A 27,323-nucleotide genomic window follows, 5' to 3' on the forward strand; every position below is an offset into this window, starting at 1 on the left:
CGGTAAAGACTGAAAAACCCAGCGGTACAGACTGAAAAACCCAGCGGTAAAGACTGAAAACCCCACCGGTAAAGACTGAAAACCCAGCGGAACAGACAGAAAAACCCAGCGGTACAGACTGAAAAACACAGCGGTAAAGACTGAAAAACCCAGCGGTACAGACTGAAAACCCAGCGGAGCAGACAAAAAAAAACAGCGGTACAGACAAAAAGCATCCTGGACCTTTTTGTTGACGTAATAAGGTACTCTTTTCTTCTTCGGTCACCTCCCTTTCTGTTGTTTGTGTCTGATCAGTCTGGAACATTATACCAAGGTCAATAAATGGAATAGAAGTTTGTGGGGTTTTTGTAAAAAAAATCAAGTTTAATGATGAGAGGATTTATCTCTATTTAGATACAGTAGGTAGAGGAGGGTGTATTGGCAAATGTCTTTCTTTCTTATGTGTTTAGCGCTCCAAAGCATGTCAGCGAGTAGTTTTAAGCGTGTCTCCATTGGTGACATCCCATCACAGTGTAGTATGAAATGGTCCTGAAGTTGAATGAGTCGCTAACAAAAGCGAGAGGGATTTAGCACATGGAGGCACATCTCCAGAAAGTGTTTATGTTCCTGTTAAAGCCTTTCTCTGGCAGAAACGATTACATTAACGTCTCCTAGTTATTTGTTTTCATCTGAACATTTGGCCGTGGGGTTTATCCATCTTGACAAGCACATAATATGTATTTCGGTGCTTTGAGGAGGAATATGAGAGAGAGTAAAAAAGGAGATAGAGAAAGTTAGGACAGCCTCTGTGTTTTAGTCTTATTTTACACTCCCCAAAGATGCATTAAAGATCCCAATAATCCCCTCAAAATGACATCTTCACTCTCCTCTTTGAGTAGGAGGAATGCATCTCGGCCAAATTACTGAAGACATTCTAGGGAGTTAGGGACAATGTGACAAACACATCAAGATCCCAATGTAATTTGATTACGACTGAAGAAGTATAAATATGGAGTCTTCCTAGCGGTCCACACTAAGCCAATTAGGAGCTCTAAATGAATTTGTGTCTGTGCGACACCTTGACTTCCCCAGCAGTCAAAAGGTAACAGGTTCAGGGCCTGTGAATGCCCACGGTCTTCTAATGGACACTGGATTATACTGTTGCGTTACTGTACCTGGATAGGAGGATTGTTTGACCTTTAAAATACCTCCAACACGTAAGCAGAGAAAGAGGTTACCGTTTGTTTTGAATAAAATAGGTTATATGCATTTTATTCCATTATATGTCTATTTGACTTCTTGATCTAAAGAGTCCCCACAGTTTCTCTATCACCCAAATCACATGGAACAGAGTGATCAAACAACATCCAACATTTCCGCCCAAGGACATACAGTGCCTTCAGAAAGTATTCACACCCCTTGACTTTTTCTACATTTTGTTGAGATGTTGTGTCTCTGGCCTACACACAATACCCCATAATGTCAAAATGGAATTATGTATTTAGAAATGTTGACAAATTAATAAAAAATGTAAATCTGAAATGTATTCATTCAACCTAATAAGTTCAGGAGTAAAGTTTTGCTTAACAAGTCACATAATAAGTTGCAAGAACTCACTCTGTGCAATAATAGTGTTTAATGTGATGTTTTAATGACTACCTCATCTCTGTACCCAACACATATAATTATCTCAGTAGAGCAGTGAATTTCACACAAAGATTCAACCACAAAGAACAGGGATGTTTTTCAATGCCTCACAAAGTTGGGCACCAATTGGTAGATGGGTAAAAATAAAAAAAAGCAGACACTGAATATCGGTTTGAGCATGGTGAAGTTACACTTTGGATGGTGCATCAATACACCCAGTTACTACAAATATACAGGCATCCTTCCTCAGTTGCCAGAAAGGAAAGAAACTGCTCAGGGATTTCGCCATGAGGCCATTGGTGACTTTAAAACAGTTGCAGAGTTTAATGGCTGTGATAGGATGGATAAACAACATTGTAGTTACTCCACAATACTAACTAAAATGATGAAAAGATGGAAACTTGTACTGAATAAAATTATTCCAAAACATGCATCCTGTTTGCAACAAGGCACTAAAGTAATAGTACTTTTTTTTGGGGCTAAGCAACTAACGTTTTGTCCTAAATACAAATCTAATACAACAAATGACTGTGTAACACTCTCCATATTTTGAAGCATAGTGGTGGCTGCATCATGTTATGGGTATGCTTGTAATAGTTAAGGACTGGGGAGTTTTTCAGGATAAAAAATACATGGAATGGAGCTAAGCACAGGCAAAATCATAGAGGAAAACCTGGTTCAGTCTGGTTCCCACCAGATGCTGGGAGATTAATTCCCCTATCAGCAAGACAATAACCTAAAACACAAGGCCAAATCTACACTGGAGTTGCTTACCAAGAAGACACTGGATATTCCTGAGTGGCTGAGATACAGTTTTGACTTAAATATACTTGAAATCTATGGCAACACTTGAAAATGACTGTCTAGCAATAATCAACAACCAATTTGACAGAGCTTGTAGATTTCTTTTTTTGAATAATGGGAAAAGTTGCACAATCCAGGTGTGGAAAGCTCTTAGAGACTTACCCAGAAAGACTCACAGCTGTAATTGCTGCCAAAGGTTCTTCTACAAAGTAGAAGTATTGTGTGTAGATGGGTGAGAAAAATGTTTTATTTAATGTAAGAGGTGCGTGACTGGCTGCAGGGAAGTCAGGCGCAGGAGAGCAGAACTGGGTAATAACCGGAGCAGTTGTCACGTCCTGACCAGTAGAGGGTGTAGTTGGGTCAGGACGTGGCAGAAGGGAGTGTGTGTTTTTTATTGTTTCATTGATTTTGGCCGTGTGACTTCCAATCAAGCACAGCTGTAGAGGGTTGTGGTTGATTGGGAGTCACACATAAGGAGCATGTTTTTCCTTTGGGTTTGGTGGGAAATTGTTCTTGTCACTGTGGTTGCACCTGACAGGACTGTGTTGGCTGTCAGTTTTTGTTGTTTTTGTAAATTACATAGTGTTCGTTCAATTAAACATGACGAACCCTAACTCCGCCGCATTTTGGTCCACTTCTTCCATAGACAGCCGTTACAGAATTACCCACCAAACAAGGACCAAGCAGCGGAAGAGGAAGGAGCAGCGACAGGAGAGAAAAAGGGAGGAATGGACATGGGAGGACGTCCTGGATGGCAAGGGATTCTACACCTGGGAAGAGATCCTGGCCGGAAGGGATCGCCTCCCATGGGAACAGGTGGAGGCACTCAGGAGAGTGGAGGCAGCTGGACAGAGGAACCATCGGGAACATTACGCTGGAACACGGTTGGCTAGGAAACCCGAGAGGCAGCCCCAAGATTTTTTTGGGGGGGGCACACGGGTAGCTTGGCCAGGCCAGGGAAGAGCCGTAAGCCAGCTACCCGTGACTACAGGGAGGTGCATAGGAGGTGGAGGGCGTCATGTTACGCTGAGGTATGCACCATCTCGCCTATACGGACGCTACAGTTCGCCCAGTACCAGCGCCCCGCAGGTGCCAGGGCAAGGTGAGCATCGAGCCGGAAGGGGGGATGCCAACCCTGCAATCAAGACCGCCAGCGCGCCCTTTCGGTCCGGTGTTTCCCGCCAGACGCACTAGCATGGAGGTGCGTGTCTCCAGGCTGGCACCTCCTATACCAGCCCAACGCATCAGGAGTCTAGTGTGTCAACCCAGCCTCGCCAGTCAACAGTCACCAGAGCTGCCCGCCAGTCAACAGTCACCAGAGCTGCCCGCCAGTCAACAGTCACCAGAGCTGCCCGCCAGTCAACTGTCACCAGAGCTGCCCGCCAGTCAACAGTTGTCAGAGCTGCCCGCCAGTCAACAGTCGTCAGAGCTGCCCGCCAGTCAACAGTCGTCAGAGCTGCCCGCCAGTCAACAATCGTCAGAGCTGCCCGCCATTCAACAGTCGTCAGAGCTGCCCGCCATTCAACAGTCGTCAGAGCTGCCCGCCATTCAACAGTCGTCAGAGCTGCCCGCCATTCAACAGTCGTCAGAGCTGCCCGCCAGTCAACAGTCGTCAGAGCTGCCCGCCAGTCAACAGTCGTCAGAGCTGCCCGCCAGTCAACAGTCGTCAGAGCTGCCCTCCAGTCAACTGTCGTCAGAGCTGCCCGCCAGTCAACAGTCGTCAGAGCTGCCCGCCAGTCAACAGTCGTCAGACTGCCCTGAACTGCCGGAGTGGCCAGACTGCCCTGAACTGCCAGAGTGGCCAGACTGCCCTGAACTGCCGGAGTGGCCAGACTGCCCTGAACTGCCGGAGTGGCCAGACTGCCCTGAACTGCCGGAGTGGCCAGACTGCCCTGAACTGCCCGAGTGTCCAGACTGCCCTGAACTGCCCGAGTGGCCAGACTGCCCGGAGGTGCCCGCCTGCCAGGATCTGCCAGGGTGCCCTGCCTGTCCTCCGGCCCAGCCCGAGTGGCCCTCCTGCCCTCCGGCCCAGCCCGAGTGGCCCTCCTGCCCTCCGGCCCAGCCCGAGTGGCCCTCCTGCCCTCCGGCCCAGCCCGAGTGACCCTCCTGCCCTCCGGCCCAGCCCGAGTGGCCCTCCTGCCCTCCGGCCCAGCCCGAGTGGCCCTCCTGCCCTCCGGCCCAGCCCGAGTGGCCCTCCTGCCCTCCGGCCCAGCCCGAGTGACCCTCCTGCCCTCCGGCCCAGCCCGAGTGGCCCTCCTGCCCTCCGGCCCAGCCCGAGTGGCCCTCCTGCCCTCCGGCCCTCCGGCCCAGCCCGAGGGGCCCTCCTGCCCTCCGGCCCAGCCCGAGGGGCCCTCCTGCCCTCCGGCCCAGCCCGAGGGGCCCTCCTGCCCTCCGGTCCAGCCCGAGGGGCCCTCCTGCCCTCCGGCCCAGCCCGAGGGGCCCTCCTGTCCTCCGGCCCAGCCTGAGTGGCCCTCCAGTCCTCCGGCCCAGCCCGAGTGGCCCGTCTGCCCGGCGCAGCTATCGGCGCCACCAAAGTGGGCGACGCCGAAGGTGGAGCGAGGTCAACGTCCTGCACCTGAGCCACCTCCAGGATAGGTGGGTTGGGGAGGGAGGGTGTAGCACAGTGCCGTCGGTGACGGCAGCCACCCTCCCTTCCCTCCCTTATTGTTTAGGTGTTCCTTTTTGTTGGGGATTTTCTTGTGTGTTCTTTTTTTAGGTGCATCCCGGGGTCTGCACCTTGAGGGGGGGGGTACTGTCACGTCCTGACCAGTAGAGGGTGTAGTTGGGTCAGGACGTGGCAGAAGGGAGTGTGTGTTTTTTATTGTTTCATTGATTTTGGCCTTGTGACTTCCAATCAAGCACAGCTGTAGAGGGTTGTGGTTGATTGGGAGTCACACATAAGGAGCATGTTTTTCCTTTGGGTTTGGTGGGAAATTGTTCTTGTCACTGTGGTTGCACCTGACAGGACTGTGTTGGCTGTCAGTTTTTGTTGTTTTTGTAAATTACATAGTGTTCGTTCAATTAAACATGACGAACCCTAACTCCGCCGCATTTTGGTCCACTTCTTCCATAGACAGCCGTTACAGCAGTTTAATATGCAAAACCAACAACAACAACAAAATATGGGTACAAATAACCTGTCGTGAACCAGTCAGAAATGCACAAACACTTTACGACAAACAATTCCACACACAGACATGGGGGGAACAGAGGGTTATATACATGTCAAATAATGAGGGAATGTAAACCAGGTGTGTGGGAAAACAAGACAAAACAAATGGAAAATGAAAGGTGGATCGGCGATGGCTAGAAGACCGGTGACGTCGACCGCCGAAAGCCGCCCGAACAAGGAGAGGAACCGACTTCGGCGGAAGTCATGACATCTAATCCATTTTGAATTCAGGCTGTAACACAACCAGATGTGGAATAAGTCAAGTGGAATTAATACTTTCTGAAGGCACTGTAGGTTGAAAGGTGAACTCCTAAGCTAGCTGTAAATGTATTGTTCTCCATACTTAAATTCATATATCCATTTTGTTTCATCTATATATTTCTTTATATTATAACCTTTATTTTAACAGGCAGTCCCATTGAGACCGAGGTCTATTTTGCAAGGGAGCCCTGCACAATTTACAAAAAAATGCAATATAAAATACACCAAATTACAAACACACTCAAGAAAAACAATCACATTCCTCAGCAAAGAGATCCCCAATCATGGACTGCCCAAAAGGCACCAGTACATCCAGTTGCACACTCTTACAAAAAAAGGGTTCCAAAAGAGTTCTTTGGTTATCCTGATAGGAGAACCCTTTTTGGTTCTAGGTAAAACCGTTTTTGGTTCCTTTTTGGTTCCAGGTAGAGGCCTCTGTGGAAAGGGTTCTACATTGAACCAAAAGGGTTCTACCTGGAGCCAAGAAGGGTTCTACTTGGAACCAAAAGGGTTCTACATGGAACCAAAACGGGTTCTTCAAAGTTTTCATCTATGAGGACAGCAGAATATCCCTTTTAATCTAGATAGAACATTTTTTGAGTGTAGGGAACTCTGTAGATTATTACATACATGGGGTGCAAAGAAACTAAAAGCTGATTTACCTAACACTGAGTAGACCGAAGGGATTTCCAGAGTTAGCCATCCCTGAGACCAGGTATGGTGATTAGTACGTCTAACAGTTATTAATTATGTTAGGTATGGCAGGAGTTTTTGTAGGAGAGCTTTATAAATAAAACGAGAGCAATGAGTCGACATACAAGACTTTAAAAAGGACCTGGTCAGCTTACTTTCTGGTAAAGAATGCAGTGATGTGTACTGGACCTGTCACCTGTAATAAAATGAAGTACGTTATGGTAAACAGCATTTAATGGCTTCTAGGAATCTATACGTTTTCATGGATATATGGAACAAACATGGGACAGTGGGACATGGACACAGCTTGACTTTGGGACACTTCCAAGATATGAACATGTTTGACAAGGTATGTTTCATGGGGGAAATCCTTTTAAGCTCTTAAATGTAATGGAAAATGTCATCTGCGTAATCCCCAAAAGTAATTATTCATCATGAGAGGGCCATAAACAATCACTAGTAAGGCTGCATACTCCAAGAAAGGTTAAAATCTCAATCTGGTAAAAATAGTTATAAATTGCTGAGGTGTAGTCACTTTTGAGGACACAAGCTCAAGTACCCAGTACAAATATGATGAAAATAAGAAAATATGAAATATTTTATATTATGTATTTTCTATTCAACAGAACTGGATGAATATGGCTTGATATGACTTATATTTGTTCTAAATATAGAATACTCAATTTACAAAATGACCCACTATAATATTTCACCTTCCTTATAACTGTAAAACAAATATTTGGATATTTTGTTACAGAGAAAATGTGCATATTTTCTAAAGGTCTTTGTTGATCAAGACATCTGCACCCATCTCTGTGAATGTCTCATGTAGCTCTTGGATTTCTGAACTCGTTAGAAAACTCCCCTTCATCCCATATTAATCTTGTTTGTCTACGACAAACAGAAAGTGTTTTTTGTTTAAAATCTATGAATTATTTAAGTGTAGATTACTGGCAATAAATCGATCTCTGAATGTGCTACAGCGACAAAACCACTCTCTCCTGCTGCGTTACGATGTAAGGAGTCCAGGAATATGCATTGTTAGTGGCTGAGATGTAGAGTTCAGCCAGGAGTTGATGGACAGTCAGAAGAGTGAATGAAATGGTAGGAGGGACATCCCAGCTTCAAGTGTTGTCAGATTTCACATCCTGCTTCAAACAGGCAGAAGAGACATACTCCTGTGTCCGCGAGGATCAGGGCTACCACCCAACACAAGCCATTTCCATCTATGGTGTCCACATATTGATTTTTAAGATAAAATGTTTGTTGGAACTGGTACCAGAACCATGCATTCTCCAAAACAGTAAACAGTGGACTTTAAATCTAAGAGGTTTAGACACATATATTTCATGTATCTCCAGACAGGAAGAATTCCCAATAAAAATATAGTAAATACCACATTAAACACACCATGATTATCCAGTTACATGGACATGCAGATAGCCTTCGATGTATTGTACTACGCCGCACAGTTCTGACAGCTAACCAGTGAGTGATAGAGTAATTAATGGGGGGATCACTACCTTACAGTAATAATCCCAGCCAAGTTTTTCATCTCTCTCTCTCTCTCTCTCTCTCTCTCTCTCTCTCTCTCCCCTAGCTTGCTCTCTCTCTCTCTCTCTCTCTCTCTCTCTCCCTAGCTTGCTCCCTCTCTCTCTCTCTCTCCCTAGCTTGCTCTCTCTCTCTCTCTCCCTAGCTCTCTCTCTCTCTCTCTCTCTCTCTCTCCCTAGCTTGCTCTCTCTCTCTCTCTCTCTCTCTCTCTCGCTCTCTCCCTAGCTCTCTCTCTCTAGCTTGCTCTCTCCCTAGCTTGCTCTCTCTCTCTAGCTTGCTCTCTCCCTAGCTTGCTCTCTCCCTAGCTTGCTCTCTCTCTCTCACCCTAGCTTGCTCTCTCCATAGCTTGCTCTCTCCCTCGCTTGCTCTCTCTCTCTCTCCCTAGCTTGCTCTCTCTCTCTCCCTAGCTTGCTCTCTCTCTCTCTCCCTAGCTTGCTCTCTCTCTCTCTTTCTCTCTCTCTCTCTCTCTCTTCACTTGAGAGGCCTAGGGTGTTTGATGGGGGTTCAGCTTCTGCAATGTCTTCCTGTCTCTGGTGTTGTTCTACGGGATATTACACACATTATCTCCCAGACGAAAGGTTACACTGGGTACAAGGCCATTACTTAATCGCTCAGCTCGTGGCATTTGCAACCACTGGCCTATAATTACATCATTCCGGTGGCCCAGTTCGTTTTGTACTTGACTAATTGTGTGTTGAATCTGCTCTGAACCCCACAGAGTAGGGTAGTAGTATAGCTGGGCTGGTGGACCATTGTGAAGAAGTAGTATGTGGTAATTGTCAGAGCTTAAAGTCAAGTGGAGCTGATAGAGCTGGTTGTCGCAGGTCTTCTGTCTCTGAATCAACGCTGTGTCATTGTGTTGGATGTCAAGGAATTCTAGGGTTAGTCTGCAGTGGAGCTAGGTTGATTGGACCCCTTGTTGCTTTTTGAAACCTTCTGGCCTAGTGGGACATGCAAAGCTCTCTGTGTGCTGGACTGGACAAATGAAAAGCTAGTGGAATTGATACAACTCCGCTATAGTTTATGAAATGTTACAGTATTGGATTTAGACATTCAAAGCAAATCACACAATAATCTTAATCATGACACCAATCCACAATGTTTCCAGGTACAGTGCCGTGAAAAGGTATTTGCCCACTTCCAGATTTTTTCTAGTTTAGCATATGTTTGACACTGAATGTTATCAGATCTTCAACCAAAACCTAATATTAGATAAAGGGGACCTGAGTGAACAAAGAACACAAAAAATGTGATACTTATTTCATTTATTTAATAAACAAAGTTATGCAAAACACCCAAACCCCCTGTGTAAAAAAGTAATTGCCCCCTTACACTAAGTGGTTGTGCCACAATTAGCTGCAATGACTGCAACCAAACGCTTTCTGTAGTTGTTGATCAGTCTCTCACATCTCTGTGGAGGAATTTTGGCCCACTGTTCCAAGTAGAACTAATTTAACCCACTGACATTTGTGGGTTTTCGTGCATAAATTGCTCGTTTCAGGTCCTGCCACAACGTCTCAATCGGGTTTAGGTCTGGACTTTAAATACAGTAGGCCAATCCAAAACTAGAAACGTGCTGCTTTTCAGCCATTCTGATGTAGACTTGCTTGTGTGTTTTGGACCATTGTCTTGCTGCATGATCCAGCTGCACTTCAGCTTCAGGATGGCCTGATGTTCTCCTTTACAATTCTCTGATACAGAGCAGAATTCATGGTTCCTTCTTTTAAGGCAAGTCGTCCAGGTCCTGATTCAGCAAAACATCCCCAAACCATCACACTACCACCAACATGCTTGACCGTTGGTGTGAGGTTCTTACTGTGGAATGCAATGTTTGCTTTTCGCCAGACATAACGTGACCCATTTCATCTTAAAAGTTCCACTTTTGAGTCATCTGTACATAGAATATTCTTCCAGAAGTCTTGACAATCATCCAGGTGCTTCCAGGTGCTTTTTTTTGGCAAACTTGAGTCAACTTTCTGGATGAAATGGGTTCCTTTATGTCTGGCGAAAACCAAACACTGTATTCCAAACAGTCAAGCATGGTGGTGGTAGTGTGATGGTTTGTGGATGCTTTGCTGCCTCAGGACCTGGACGACTGAGTTAAAGCAGTTCTGCATGGAAGAGTGGGCCAACATTCCTCCAGAGCAATATGAGAGACTGATCAACAACTACAGGAAGTGTTTGGTTGGAGTCATTGCAGCTGAAGGTGACACAACCAGTCAACGAGTATAAGGGGGCAACTTTTTCACACAGTGGAATTGGGTGTTGCATAACTTTGTTTATTAAATAAATCAAATAAGTATACATTTTTGAGGTTATTTGTTCACTCAGGTCTTCTTTATCTAATATTAGGTTTTGATTGAAGATCTGACATATGCAAAAATAGAGAAAATCAGAAAGGGGGAAAATACTTTTTCACGGCACAGTATCTTGCCATTGTCTCTCACACACGTGCACATTCACAAGAGTGCTTGCATGCGTTCACATGCACGCACATACACACAAACAAATACTGTATGTGTGCTTATCTATCACTTTCCATACCAATCTGTCGATGGAGGAGCATGTCACAGTAGCTTAACACTGATTAAGTGAGTCAAGACAGCAGCAGGCAGCAGCATTTCATTACGTTCCTTTACAACCATTTCTCCATCAACACTCCTTTATGGGCCAAAAGCTCCCTCTCTGTGGGAATTTGGTATTGTATGCTTTTCATTTGTGAGCGGATCGCATTTCAGGCAGGCAGCCCACTTTTACAGTAACTCCTGATGACAATGCCATGGTACACAAATTACAGAGACACATTTCTAAGCCCTCCCCGCAGGAATAACAACTTATTTCGCCCACCATAAACACAATGGCATAATAACGGTCTCATTATGAGAAAACCAGATTCCTTTTTTTCTGTAACAGGAGAGTACACTTGGGAGATTTCACGACAACCTCTTTAGAAGGATAAACATTTGCATTGCTACGTTTTGAATTTCCTTTTGCATAATATCCTCAATAGAGTTTCACTGTATTACTACAACTACTGGATGGTCGGCACTGTATAAGTTCCAATGGCAGTAATCCTCTCCCTAATATTAAGTTCATGAATCAGTCTTCTCTGTATGGGACCACCAGTGTATGGAACCTCTTTTATGCTCCCTGTTGTTTTTCAGCAGACTTCACTTCTAGGACATATTCAGTCTTTCAATAAATTTGACTGACCCACTAATGTTAACCATTTGGAATGTGAGTATACGATTTATAATCATGAAACTAATGGATCTGATACTTTACTATCCACATCCCACCACCTGTGTCCTTGTCTTCCCTAAGTCTTCTGTAGTCCTCAGCAGACAAAACCGAGATGACGCACACTAATAATGCTCTTCAGTGGAGAATTTACATCAGTGGGTTTACATCTCGCCAAAGGAAAGACTTCCTGACCCACAATCCGCTTAAACCTAACCAAGGGCAGAGTGAATTATGGCCCCCACTGCTCCAGCTCTGTCATGGATATAAGAGAGAGGTCTGGGGTCTGGGGTGCCGCGTGGCAATCCATTTTTCCTCAGGGGGGAAACAGACACAAACACGGTTATTCTTGCCATGCGCCCCAGCTCTCTCTCCTATCAGTTCCTCAGAGTACCACACAGAAGCCCGCATGGCCTGGCCCTCCACATCTGGAGGCTCTGCTATCAGATCCACAAGCCAATCCATATGGCATAGGTCTGACACAGGGCTAATTAAACGCAATTAGATAACCCCCCTGGACTTCAATATAATCCTCTGGATTGCAGTGTGAGAAGGAGAAGGGGCAGCATATCCCCTGCAGAACAAAGCCAGGCAGAGCGTCTAATGTATAAAACACATGGATTAGCGTTTAGCTGATGGGCCGGGCCACAGCCAGGCAGTGGTTTCCACTTTTTTGGGGGCTGACTTGGCCAAACGATTCCGGGGACCCAGTTAGTCTTGTGGGAGGTGGAAAATCCATCTCTGCATGTGTAAATTGACAACTGTATAAAGATAAGTAAATATCATAACCCTGTCCTGGATAATTTATTTTGCTTGAAAAGACAGGTGCAGAGAATATTACTTTTCCACATTTGTGAAACCAGAATCCCAGCATGAAAAAAGAAAAACAGACAAGACAGACAGAACATTCAGAGAATACTAGAGGGACTCCATGATTCCATGATATCCGTATTCTATGTTCACCTGTCCTATTTAAGGATTTATACATGATAGTGGTAATAGTATATGCCGTCAGTCTTTTTATATCTACTTTTTCCATCATTCTGACCAAACAGACATACGATATACAAACATTTACCTACATTTTGAGGGGCTCTTCAAAAATATTTGCACAATGATATTGAGACTAACCTCTAAGGCTGGGCTCTCCAACCCTGTTCCTGGAGAGCTACAGTCCTTTAGGTTTTCACTCCAACCCTAAAGTAGCACACCTGATTATATATATACTGAACAAAAGTATAAACACAACTTTCAACGATTTCATCGATTTTACTGAGTTACAGTTCATATAAGAAAATCAGTCTACTGAAATATATTCATAGGGCCCTAATCTATGGATTTCACATGACTGGGCAGGGGCGCAGCCATGGGTGGACCTGGGAGGGCATAGGCCCACCTACTTGGGAGCCAGGCCCACCCACTGGGGAGCCAGGCCCAGCCAATGTGAATTAGTTTTTTCCCACAAAAGAGCTTTATTAAAGACATAAATACTCCTCAGTTTCATCAGCTGTCCGGGTGGCTGGTCTCAGACAATCCCTCAGGTAAAGAAGCCGGATGTGGAGGTCCTGGGCTCGTGTGGTTACACGTGGTCTGCAGTTGTGATGCTGGTTGGACGTACAGACAAATTCTCTATAACGACTTTGGAGGCGGCTTATGGTAGAGAAATTAACAGGCAATTCTCTGGCAACAGTTCTGGTGGATATTCCTGCAGTCAGAATGTCAACTGCACGCTCCCTCAAAACTTGAGACATCTGTGGTATTGTGTTGTGTGACAAAACTGCACATTATAGAGTGGACTTTAATTGTCCGCAGCACAAGGTCCAAATGTGTAAAGATCAAGCTATTTGATAAGCTTCTTGACATGCCACACCTGTCAGGTGGCTGTACAGTATCATCTTGGCAAAGGAGAAATACTCAATAACAGCAATGTTTTTTATTTTATTTTACCTTTATTTAACTAGGCAAGGCAGTTAAGAACAAATTCTTATTTTCAATGACAGCCTAGGAACAGTGGGTTAACTGCCTTGTTCAGGGGCAGAACGACAGATTTTTACATTGTCAGCTCAGGGATTCAATCTTGCAACCTTTTGGTTACAAGTCCAACGCTCTAACCACTAGGCTACCTGCGCCCCAAACAGACGTAAACAAATGTGTGCACCAAATTTGAGAGCAATAAGTGTTTTGTGCTTATGGAACATTCCTGGGATCTTTTATTTCAACTCATGAAACATGGGACCAACACTTCACATGTTGCGTTTATAATTTTGTTAGCTAGTATAATAATTAGCTGGTTGAAAAGCTGGGTCAGGCTACATGTAGTTACAACTGGGGATGGAGAAAAAACCTACAGGAGGGTAGCTCTCCAGGAACAGGGTTGGAGTGCCCTGCTCCAAGGAATGCTTTGAGGAGCACTGCTCTCAATAAGTAAAGTAGAAGCAGTCTAACTGCCATTGCTCTTTAAGAATTTTAACTAAGCAAAAAGAATAGGCCTATATGAAAACCGACTCTCGTATCTCTCCGCACATTGCCATTGTATCACCTCCAACATTGCGTTACAAAATGTGTAATATTTTCATAACTGTGGAAAGATAATCTTGCACTTCACTCCCAATATGGAGTCATTTTAAACAGCCTGATTTTGGCATGAATTATGCAGGAGTATTCAAGCTCCACTCCTGCCCAGGGAGGAAGTACTCTCTCCCAGCCTCAGTCACAGGATATCAGCCACTAATTCATTATTCATCATGCTGTAGCTGGGCCACTTCACTTCGCCCCTGGTCAGCTTCTTCTTCTTCTTCTTCTCTTCAGACTTCGTCTGATTTCTTTCCCTCTCTTGCCATCCTCACTTGAATGGATGAATGAGGGTGGGAGTTACTGGATAACCTGTATGTAACATGTGTGAAAGGTTACATACAGTGCATTCGGAAAGTATTCAGACCCATTGACTTTTTCCACATTCTGTTACGTTGCAGCCTTATTCTAAAATGGATGAAATAGTTTTGTTCCCTCATCATTTTGCACGCAATATCTTATTACGACAACGTAAAAAACAGGTTTTAACAGATTTTTGCAAATGTATAAAAAATGTCATAAAAAATATAATATTTACATAAGTATTCAGACCCTTTACTCAGCACTTTGTTGAAGAACCTTTGGCAGCGATTACAGCCTCGAGTCTTCTTGGGTATGATGCTAAAAGCTTGGCACACCTGTATTTGGTGAGTTTCTCCCATTCTTCTCTGCATATCCTTTCAAGCTCTGTCAGGTTGGATGGGGAGCGTCGCTGCACAGCTATTTTGAGGTCTCTCCAGAAATGTTGGATCGGGTTCAAGTCTGGGCTCTGGCTGGGCCACTCAAGGACATTCAGAGACTTGTCCCGAAGCCACTCCTGCGTTGTCTTGGCTGTGTGCTTAGGGTCGTTGTCCTGTTGGAAGGTGAACCTTCCAATCTGCGCTCTGGAGCAGGTTTTCATCAAGGATCTCTCTGTACTGTACTTTGCTCCGTTCATCTTTCACTATTCTCCCAGGCCCTGCCACTGAAAAATATCCCCACAGCATGATGCTGCCACCAACATGCTTCACCGTAGGGATGGTGCCAGGTGACGCTTGGACGTGACGCTCCAGACGTGATGCTTGGTTTCTCATGGTCTAAGAGTCCTTTAGCTGCCTTTTGGGAAACTCCAAGTGGACTGTCATGCGCCTTTTACTGAGGAGAGGCTGCCATCTGCCCACTCTACCATAAAGGCCTGATTGGTTGAGTGCTGCAGAGATGGTTGTCCTTCTGGAAGGTTCTCCCATCTCCACACACTAACTCTGGAGCTCTGTTATAGTGACCATCAGGTTGTTGGTCACCTCCCTAAACAAGGCCCTTCTCCCCTGATTGCTCAGTTTGGCCTAGCAGCCAGCTCTAGGATGAGTCTTGGTGATTCCAAATTTCTTCCATTTAAGACTGATGGAGGCCACTGTGTTCTTGCGGATCTTCAATGCTGCAGAAATGTTTTGGTATCCTTCCCGAGATCTGTGCCTCGACACAATCTTGTCACGGAGCTCAATGGACAATTCCTTCGACCTCATGGCTTGGTTTTTGATCTGACATGCACTGTCAACTATGGGACCTTATATAGACAGGTGTGTAACTTTCCAAATCGTGTCTAATCAATTGAATTTACCAGAGGTGGACTCCAATAAAGTTGTTGAAACATGATCAATGGAAACCTGATCTCAATTTTTTGTCTTATAGCAAAGGGTCTGAATACTTATGTAAATAAGGTATTTCTATTTTTGATTTTTAATACATTTGTAAAAAAAATCGAAAAACCTGTTTTTGCTTGGTCATTATGGGGTATTGTGTGTAGATTGATGAGGAAACAAATTTATTTAATACCTTTTAGATTAAGGCTCTAACGTAACATTTTTGGGGAAAAAATCAAGGGGTCTGAATACTTTCTGAATTGTATACAGTGCCTTCGGAAGGTATTCATACCCATTGACTTATTCCACATTTTGTTGTGTAACAGCTTGAATTCAAAATGGATTAAACTGCTTGTTTTCCTCTGACACATCTAGTTTTCTTCGGACAAAGTTTATTTGTCACATGCGTCGAATACAACAGGTGTAGACCTTACAGTTGAAATGTTTACTTACAATCCCTTAAATAACAATGCAGTTTTAAAAACTTCACCATGCTCAAAGGGATATTCAATGTCTACTTTTATTTTATTTTTAGCAATAGTTGCTCCTCTTTGCGAGGCATTGGGAAGCCACACTGGTCCTTGTGGTTGAATCTGTGTTTGAAATTCACTGCTCGACTGAGGGACCTTACAGATAATTGTATGTGTAGCATACAGAGATGAGGTAGTCATTCAAAAATCATGTTAAACACTATTATTGCACACAGAGTGAGCACTTGCAATTTATTATCTGACTTATAAAGCTGATTTTTCTCCTGAACTTATTTCGGTTTGCCATGACAAAGGTGTTGAATAGTTATTGACTCATTTTGTATTCATTTGTAAAAATGTCTAAAAACACAATTCCACTTTGACATTATGGGGTGGTGTGTTTAGGCCAGTGTCACAAACTTGCAATTTAATCAATTTTAAATTCAGGCTATAACACAACAAAATGTGGAAAATGTCAAGGGATGTGAATACTTTCTGAAGGCACAGTAGGTTACATTATTGTAATTCATTTTGAGTATTTCTACTGCACTAGATCTACACTGAGTATACCAAACATTAGGATCATCTTCCTAATATTGGACACGTGATATGATCACGTAATCTTATGTGAAGTTAATTTGATAACATGCAACTACACGTGAAAACCTGATCACATTTGAAGAGTTCAAAAAACACATGTTTTCACATATGAAATCATGGGGTTTTACTGTAAGGGAAGACAATAACCTGCTCAACTTTCACTCTTCCCCACTCTGTGTGATATTCCATTGATTAGACAGCAGGAGATGCTGCCACACACCTTTATGAAGGCATTCCATTGTGAGTGGGACCTGGGGATGTAACTGATCCAGTGTAGCGGTGTTGGTCAGGAGACTTCCTGCCATATCACTATCACAGTATGAGACGATTCAACCACCTAGGTGACCTACGTGGGCCAGGAAATGATGTCATAGCCTTAATGGACATTCCATCAATCATGGGAGAGCCTGTAAGTTGCTCTGTATAAAAAAATAGTTGGAGATGTTGTGCAGCATAAAGTGAAGCATGATCAGATGTAAACAAGGGTGTGTGTGTGTGTGTGTGTGTGTGTGTGTGTGTGTGTGTGTGTGTGTGTGTGTGTGTGTGTGTGTGTGTGTGTGTGTGTGTGTGTGTGTGTGTGTGTGTGTGTGTGTGTGTGTGTCTGTGAGTCTGTTTGTGTGTGTGCCATAACCTCAACAAACAGACACACATGTTGAAATACAGTAAGAGGAAAGGATTTATTCAACATAGAAGTTTTTGTACTATTTTGTACAGTATTCTTGCAGTTGATTTGGGACTGAGGCTACATTCTGAGCACGGTTAGCAACACCTGCCAACCTCATTTACACAGACACTAGCTGTTGAGCTGCCTGCCAGAAGCTTTGTTACAATATCAGCACATTAACCTTGCTACATGATACCTCACAGATGGGTTGTGACTGTTTAATCTGTAATCTTCTGTTTTTCCTCTGAGATGTTTCTGTTTTGCTGATATGATACTAGGAACATATGTCAAAAAAAGATTTGAGACAGACTTGCAAACAAGCACGGAAATATGGACAACATGTGTAAAACATCCTATGTTGCCCTTAAACAATATAAAAAAAATACCAAGTCAGAGTAAACCAAACACAAGAACGCAAGAAAAGAGAAGTCCAGCTGATATTCTATGTTATATAGCAACATAGCAGACGGGGGTGGGCGTTTTGTAGGCCTTGGCAGTGGATCTTTCAGTATAAATTAGGTCAGGGCTGTGCCAATGGAGGTCCCGTGAGGTGGGGGTTGGGTTTTGGGTCATCTATGCCCCAGACACAGCTGAGGGCCAGTGGGCAGTGGACCCAGGAGCTCCACCCCACTTCTCCCCCCTCCTCCTGTTCTTCAACTCCTCCAGTATAAAGCTAGGCCAGAAACACACTGTTGGAGATGGAAGTGTGTGTAAAGCATGCATGAGTGAATGCATACGTATAGTATACATGCGTGAGTACGTATGTGTGCATGTGTGTATCGATAGGTGTAGGGTCATGGTCAAATGGTTTCTATGCCCTTCCTTAGGCCTCAAGCCCAGGTGCAGCTGGGTGGGGGCAGGTACCAGATGGGACCAGAGTGGGACAGTGTGGATCTATGCAGGTTGAGATGGCATGGCAGTCATTTCATATCGCTCTGCATATCATTCATGCCTCATTAAGCCCAACAAAGCACACTGGACATCTGCCATTGCCAGGAGAGGGTGGAAAGTGTCTCTATTTAAGTCACTGATGTGTTTCTCGCTGACTCGTCCATTCTCTCTCTCTCTCAACATCTCTCTTTCTCTCTCATCTCTCTCTCTCCTTGTGTCACAGTCACACCCTTTATGTACCTCTCTAATTTTCACATTTCACTCAAGACGTATACTTGTTATTTTCACTTGAATGAAAAACTGTAAAAATGTAATTGATAGATCGGACAAAGTTTCACACAACATGTAAATGACTTTGAAATGCTAAGCCATCTGAAATGTACATTGCCAATTAAATTAATCAATGCTGTGAGATTTTCACAGCTAACAGATTTTATAAAGTGCAAATCAGATGTGAAAATGATATATATTTGGTAGTTTGTCAAACAAATATTAATTAAATATTGCAAACATTTTACAAAATGTTTACGCCCTTTAGCATGTCACTTCTTGTGCTAATAAAAGTTGACAGATTTAGCTTGTTAATAATTCTGCCTGTTGCTATCCACACTGTTAAAAATGATAGATGGGGTGTAAACAGCTGCTGTTTGTGTGTGTGTGTGTGTGTGTGTGTGTGTGTGTGTGTGTGTGTGTGTGTGTGTGTGTGTGTGTGTGATGTTTGACACATTTTCACAGAAGGGGGTTGTGTTATCCTTGTCTTTTGGAATTGGACCTAAGGCTGTGTCTAATTGGAATCTTCACACTTCCAGGCTTGACTCGCACTGACACACTTCGACCTTGGCTCTCTTTCCCGTACCAAGCAACGGGAAAACAGCCTTTGCTGAGACGATTAACATCTTCACTTTTACTCTGTTTCATATCTTATCCTTCTCTCTTTCTCCCTTCTCTCTTTCTCCCTTCTCTCTTCATCAGATGCATCAGTAGTATGTCATTCATGGGGAAAAAACCTTGTAAAAAGATGAACTTCTCAACTCCAGAACAGTAATCAAAGGGACACAAGACCCCGAGAGAAGGTCAAAGCAGAAGGTCAAAACTGTCTGGAACAGAAACGTCATGTTAGGGCTAGGCAGATTGGTGTGACATATTTATATTTCTCATATCTAATGCTCCTATTTTTCCTAACTTTCTGATGGATGCAAAGGCTCTACCAAGGGGTTTACCGCCACCTCTCTCAGGGTCCACACATCACTGGGTGGTGCTCTTTTACATGGTCCTTCCAGCCGGATGTGAACAATAGCCCTGGAACATAGCCAGTAGAATCAGATTGCAATTCACACTGCCTCCGAGCCAACAGCCAGCTAGGGACAAAACCATGCATGAACAACACGAGCGACTCAACAGAGAGTGCTATGATGTCAAACACCTCTGCTTCTGGGAAAATAGCTGTCAATACCACCTCTCCATACATTTCAATGCTACACTCCCAGAGGCCTTGACTCCCCTTTTAGCATCCAAGGGCCTGGCAATCGGCTTGATTTCCCCTTCCCATCAGAGCGCATTGATCAAACAGCACACTTAGGTTGTTCAAGGTGGACATTAGAGCTGATGGAGCTTAGTGCCGCCCTCTGTGGTGTTGAAACAAAGGCCATTATGTCTGATTGCACTCTCCATCTCTCAGCGGTGGACATTAGATGATTTACCAGGTATTTATACACACGGCTGGCTCCCACCCCTCACAGACCAGTAACACCATGCCACCCGCTCTCAGTCTGAGCTGAAGTGGAGGCTTTTTGATGCTAGTGTTATTGTGGCTGATTAGCCATGGAATAAGGCCTGCAGAGAAGTTATTGGCCTTAATGTTACTGAGCTCAGCTTTGGGACTGAGAACTTAAGGGATGGATTTCTTTGGCCACAGTTTAATCTATTTATGAAGGAGGCATCAGTCCAAATGTATGGTTTGATGGAGTCCTTGTAATGAGATAGAAGATATGCTGTCAAAGGGGGGTCAAGTCAATGAATGTATGACCTGAAAGTTACAGTTCAAACCTCAGGAGATATTCTATACTACAGACGTTATGTAAAGTTTTACCTTATCAAATGTTGATTTTACATGCAATTAAATATTTCAATCATTTAACTGTCATAAAGACACAGATAAATAATGCCTGTGGTGAAGACAAACCTCTAACCTGAAAGGAGAATTGTACTTTAGCTTGTTCTATGTAGTTACGAACAAGTACTGTCAACAACTGAAAGTAAACTATAGCAATTAGGCTTGCCACAGTGGAAACAAGGAACCTGTTAATAATGTGAAACATTCACATTGTTGGTAAATGAGGCATATCCACACATGGCTTTTTGTTGTTTCTGCAAGCATTTTTTCACCAACATGCAATCTCCCACTTAAAGGACAGAAAATGTTAAACTGCTTGCGCAAATGTTGATTTAATTGTAACGCTAATTTGGCTGATTGAGGTGCTTAAATATTTGAGACTGGACTTTGGAGAAAGCATGCAGTTACCAAGGAGACCTTGACTTAAAACACTCTCTTGTCAGTCACAGTAAAAACTCTGCCTCCTAGTGCAGAAAACAACATCCTGTTGCACCCGATGCCTGCTCCTGCTCCTGTAGGGTGTACACACTGGGGGTGTGTGGGCGGATGCGCTGTGTACATAACAGCATTTCATACAGATGTAAAACTCCTCAGCTTTTAAACACAACAGCACAACAATGCTCGGTTTCTCTCTATGCCCCCGGGCCAAAGCACTGCATCACGTCCAGCTTCATGTGTGGAGAAGAATGACTGACAGCTTCAAATGAATGGCAGCCTCGTTCATGTGGACGCCATGTGAGAGCGAAGTAACCTGCCCTCTCTTTGTCTAAGAACAACATTTATCAGAGTACATGTTTTTCCAGCATTTTATCCGTGTTTATGTATGCTGTAGCACATCAAGGTTTAACATAGCGAACACAGCTACTTAGAGGTCAAACGTTAGCCTACAGATATTGATGTCCAGTTTAGGGCCCATGGTAATCTATTCATTCCCCAGTGTATGTTAGTACACTAGCCCCTCATTAGCGCTAAATGGAGATGTTGTGGTCATGACAGAAGTGTTGTCTGTGAGAGTGTGGATGCAGGGGCAGAGTTACTGTAGGAACCTGGCCCACTCTACAGGGGGTTGTAGGTAAGACTATTCATTCTGAGCTGACACCCAGACCTCTTCCCTCCTCTCCCCTCCCCATCCCCTGACCAGGTGCAGGAACTAGCATAAAGGACACTTCTCATTTGCGTCCTGGGCTGCCGGTGACACAGTTCACTGTGACCTTAGCGCTTACCACAACGTGCTGGTGCCACTGTCCTCTACTGTGACTTGTGGTGTGATTTTGAAGGGTGCAAATGTTGTACAGCGGGCGATGTGACACACATTAACAGTGTGAACCTGAATGAGTGTGTGGACAAGACGCTGTGTAATTGTCACAGCACCTTAACTGTGACCTATGCTGGTCATAAATACCCCAGTGGAACACACAGGGAGACAAAGATCACAGAGGAGCAGGGTCGTTTATGCTCGATTAGCCCCATTCTTATCTCTCAGACACTTTTAGGTGGCAGATATCCTTAAAACCCCTAGAGTCGATTGACGCACTGTTGGTAGAGCATGGTGTTTGCAACGCCAGGGTTGTGGGTTTGATTCCCACGGGGGGGGCAGCACAGACAAAAAAAAAATAATGAAATGTATGCATTCACTACTGTAAGTCGCTCTGGATAAGAGTGTCTGCTAAATGACTAAAATGTAATGCTAGACTTACCATTGCTTGTAGTGGCTGCACCTCATTCCTTTCTTTCCGCTGATATAACATTTGCACCTATTCCATTACATAGGGCTTGTCAAAGCGGCCTTTTTCTACACATGAGAGGATCCGGACAAGAAAATCGCTCATGAAATCGTCTGTAAAAACCGAACAGTGTGAGCTACAAACTAATATGTCACCAATATCGAAAAGGAGACTCTCACAAACACAAGCTTTAGGGGAGTCATCTGAAGGTAACCGAGTACCAAGCTTTAAAAATGGCAAAAAGCGCATAGGGGGTAAAATGTGCCAAAAATAATGTGACCAAACATGGGTAGATTTAAGTTTTCTTATATCTCTCCGATATAGGACACACACTTCAAAACCTTGTTCCTTATAAAAAAAAAAAGACTTTCTGTTTTGACATTTCTGAATGTGTTATTCAATACATTTTTATAGCAGCTACTTAGAGGTCAAACGTTAGCTTACAGATATTGATGTCCAGTTTAGAGCCCATGGTAATCTATTCATTCCCCAGTGTGTGTTAGTACACTAGCCCCTCATTAGCACTAAATGGAGATGTTGTGGTCATGACAGAAGTGAGTCGACCAAACTCAGATAATGCAGGGGTCAGAAAATTCCAAATCAAATGGCTAAATGATACATTTTATGCCTATCTCAAAACAATTCCATACATTCTTCCAAAAGGGTTATGCGGCTGTCCCCATAGGAGGACCTTTTTTGGTTCTAGGTAGAACCCTTTTTGGTTCCAGGTATAACTCTTTTGGGTTTCATAATGTTCCATCTTCCTTTTGGAAGAGTGTATGGAATTGTTTTAAGATGGACATAAAATGTTTCCACAAAGGGTTCTACATGGAACCCAAAAGAGTTATTCTTTGAACCAAAAGGGGTTCTTCAAAGGGTTTTTCTATGGGGACAGCCGAAGAACCCTTTTTGGTTCTAGATAGCACCTTATTTTCTAAGAGTGTATGTTAGCATAGTAGATATTGCAATCTAAGGGCTTAGACCTACAGGGGTTAACCACACTGATATGACAGTACGTTTTCATGCCATACAGTATTTACATACAGTATTCATTTTATTTACTGTATAGCTACGATTTTCCGTAAGCCTACGATCCTCATGGATAGCCTGCCTCTCTCACATGCTTTTTTGTGCATGTGGATATTATGCAGATGTTTTCTAAATGGGCATACACAGCTGCGACACAACTGTAAGATTGTGATAATGGGGCGGCAGGTAGCCTAGTGGCTATAGGGGCGATCCAGCAACTGGGTACCCGGGTCCAATGGAGAATCTGACGAGAAGAATCTGACGGGAAGTGAGCTGGCAACCAGAGGGTTGCTGGTATCACAACAACAGCTCCCTGGGTACCAGTGTAGCAGGCCCCCGCACCTCTCCACAACAAACTGTGTGTGTGTCTTTCGGAGGGGTTGGGTTAAAAGCGGAAGTCAAATTTCGATTGGACCTTGTGTGCAATTGACCATTAAAGTTTAATAACACAAAACTATAGCTGCTACCAACTGACACTATTAATCTCATTACAAAATCCTGGGCATTAATATGGAGTAGGTTCCCCCTTTGCCGCTATAACAGCCTCCACTTTTCTGGGAAGGCTTTCCACTAGATGTTGGAACATTGCTGCGGGGACTTGCTTCCATTCAGCCACATGAGCATTAGTGAGGTCGGGCACTAATGTTGGGCGATTAGGCCTGGCTCGCAGTTGGCGTTCCAATTCATCCCAAAGGTGTACGTTGGGGCTGTGGTCACACCGATCTCGACAAACCATTTCCGTATGGACCTTGCTTTTTACACAGGGGCATTATCATGCTGAAACAGGAAAGGGCCTTCCCCAAACTGTTGCCTCCATGTTGGAAGCACATAATCGTCTAGAATGTCATTGTATGCTGTTGCGTTAAAATTTCCCTTCACTGGAGCAAAGAGACCTAGCCTGAATCATCCGCCATACCCAGATTCGTCTGTCGGACTACCAGATGGTGAAGCGTGATTCATCACTCCAGAGAACGCATTTCCACCACTCCAGCGTCCAATGGCGATGAGCTTTACACCGCTCCAGCCAATGCTTGGCATTGCATATGGCGATCTTAGGCTTGTGTGCGGTTGCTCTGCATGGAAACCCATTTCAGGAAGCTCCCGACGAACAGTTCTTGTGCTGACGTTGCTTCCAGAGGCAGTTTGGAATTGAGTGTTGTAGCCGAGGACAGACGATTTTTACTCGCTACCTGCTTCAGCACTCGGCGGCCCGGTTCTGTGAGCTTGTGCGGCCTACCACTTCACGGCTGAGCCGTTGTTGCTCCTAGACATTTCCACTTCACAATAACAGCACTTACAGTTGGCTGGGGCAGCCCTAGCAGGGCTGAAATGTGAGGAACTGACTTGTTGGAAAGGTGGCAGCCTATGACGGTGCCACAATGAAAGTCAAATCAAATCAAATGTTCTTAGTCACATGCGCCGAATACAACAGGTGTAGACCTTAAAGTGAAATGCTTACTTACGAGCCCCTAACCGACAGTGCAGTTTAAAAAAAATATGAGAATAAGAGATAAAAGTAACAATTAATTAATTAAGGAGGAGCAGTAAAAAATAACAATATATACAGGGGGGTGCCGGTACAGAGTCAATGTGCGGGGGCACCGGTTAGTTGAGGTAGTATGTACATGTAGGTAGAGTTAATTAAAGTAACTATGCACAGATGACAACAGAGAGTGGCAGTGGTGTAGAGAGGGGGGGGGGGGCAATGTGAATAGTCTGGGTAGCCATTTGACTACATGTTCAGGAGTCTTTTGGCTTGGGGGTAGAAGCTGTTTAGAAGCCTCTTGGACCTAGACTTGGCGATCCGGTACCGCTTGCTGTGTGGTAGCAGAGAGAACAGTCACTGAGCTCTTCAGTACGGGCCACTCCACTGCCAATATTTGTCTATGGAGATTTTATGGCTGTATGCTTGATTTTATACACCTGTCAGCAACGGTGTGGCTGAAATAGCAGAATCCACTCATTTGAAGGGGTGTCCACATATTTTTGTATGTACAGTGTATTTCTCAACAGAAAACAGTTATTGAATTGTAACATAAGGATACAAATCTAATTACGCTTCAAACTTAGTGTGGAGTAAAGTTACATGTAACTATACAAAGAAAATGTAATTCCATGTGTCTACATGGTATCAGTACTCCCGAGTGGTGCAGCAGTCTAACGCATGGCATCTCAGTGCTAGTGGTGTCACTACAGACCCTTGTTCGATCTCGGGCTGTATCACAACCGGCCGTGATCGGGAGTTCCATAGGGCGGCGCACAATTGGCCCAGTGTTGTTCAGGTTAGGGGAGGGTTTGGCCGTGGTAGGCCATCATTGTAAAATAAGAATTTGTTATTTTAACTGAATTGCCTAGCTAAATAAAGTTTAAATAAAAAAAGTACAACTTCTTGTAAAGTGTTAAAATTCTATTTTTAATGTGACATTCAAAGTGTGTGGTCCTTATTACTATGGGCTAGTACATTTATTTGCCAATGACAGAGAAGAGAACTGAAAAGTACAGAAAAATACTTTTCATGATTTCACCAAAGAAACCCTGAATATTTGTCATGTCCTCTGAAAATGTGAAAATTGAGTTAACAATGTCTCATTACGTTTGAGAGTAAAGCAAGTAAAACCTTCAGGGTCTGCTGTGGAACAGAATATGAGTAGTCTCGTTGTGTCAGCTTTACAGAGATGCACAGAGAAAAGGTCCTTAAAAACATCTCTCTCGCACTTTGACACGAGGCGCAATTATCTCTGCCATGGTTTCAGCCAAGATGTACCCGTCACGTTGAGTGGGATCGCTCTCTGTGGGAGGCGTGCCAGGGAAAGGTCGAAGCGCCCATCTTGAATTCAGATTTGTCTTCGCGTCTCCTACATGTGTTTTGTCAGCATTGTGGTTCAAGGAAATGCTGAAATAGAGTGCTGATTGCAGTGATTACTGTCCTACCTTTCCCCGCTCAGATCTGTCACACAGTATCTGTCACAGAGAGACGGAGAAAGAAAGACAGAGATATTTTTCATCTGCCTCTTTGAAATAAATCTTGTGATGAATGATTGTCAAAACAACTCATTTTCCAAATGAATTGCATTACATCGTTTCTCTTGACACATTTAGCTGATATTCAGATGTAATTAGTCTTTGGTTGTTACTGTACATTATCATATGCATCTTGCACTTGAGAAGGCTAATAATAGTCCGTCTTGGTCATCAGACAGGATAAAGAATCCCATAACCTTGTCCAAATCCAAAACTCCATTCATTATATTGATCAATGACAAGATCATCAGGGTTAGGCACACTGAATGTTACAACACTGTTTACTGCACACGTTAGTGTTAGAACATATTGCCTGCTAAGTTTCCAAAGCTTCAGCACACCTAAGCCTTCTCATGTTTCACGTACATTACAGTAGGACACTAAACACACCATGGAAGCAGAAGAGACAGAATGTAGAGGGGATCCCAAGGGAAGGCTGTTCTTCTGTTTGTACCATATCCATACCTGTTCTCTAGTCCCATCGGTTTGCCTGCTCAAATCCCCTTGGCCTGCGCTAAACACAGCCAGCGCACAGCTCCTCCACCGCCTGCGAGGGAGAAATTAATGGCCAATATTTGGTATTTAAATGTGGTCTCTGTGATGCATGGTATTGCACATGCGAGGCTATATCCCCAGAGTAACATTTACTGCCGAACAGGTTACACATGCTGCTAGGAGAGTTAGAGGCTCCCACACACTGAAAGTTGAACGGACTGGAAAATGAATGCTGGAAGTTGAGAGAGAATAAGTAATGATTCACCACAAGGCCCTGCATAGTATGGATGCTGTGTATCTGACAGCTAGTTTGTAAGACAGGGTTTGTTTTGCTTGTCTGCTTATTGTGCATGGTTCAGTTCACTTTGTGAAATGATTACCCTCTCCCGGACCCGAGCCCCTGTTCCAGTTCTTCTTCTGCTTTCTACCAAACACAACTAACACCAGAAGAGTGCTGTGGCTCTGTTCGGTTAGGTATAGATCTTAATGGCAGCCATGATGATTACTGTAAGCTCATACCTCAGGAGAGGAGTGTCGCCTGCGTGTTAGAAACGTGATGTGCCTCACCAGCTCCCTGTGGAATGTGACAGGTACAGGGTGACGGGACTGTGGATCCCCAGCGGGGGCGGGGGAGGGGGCGGCGACCTGGATGTCACGGCCTCTGCTCCAACACACTTCCCCCTGCTGGCACGGAGATGACTGCTTTTGTCTGGAACTGGGCTTTGACAAGAAGCTCTTAATGCCATTGGGTCTCCTGGGGGCCCCAACACGATGAGTAG

This window comes from Salmo salar, chromosome ssa24 (genome assembly GCF_905237065.1).
Source record: "Salmo salar chromosome ssa24, Ssal_v3.1, whole genome shotgun sequence".
Classification (NCBI taxonomy): Eukaryota; Metazoa; Chordata; class Actinopteri; order Salmoniformes; family Salmonidae; genus Salmo; species Salmo salar.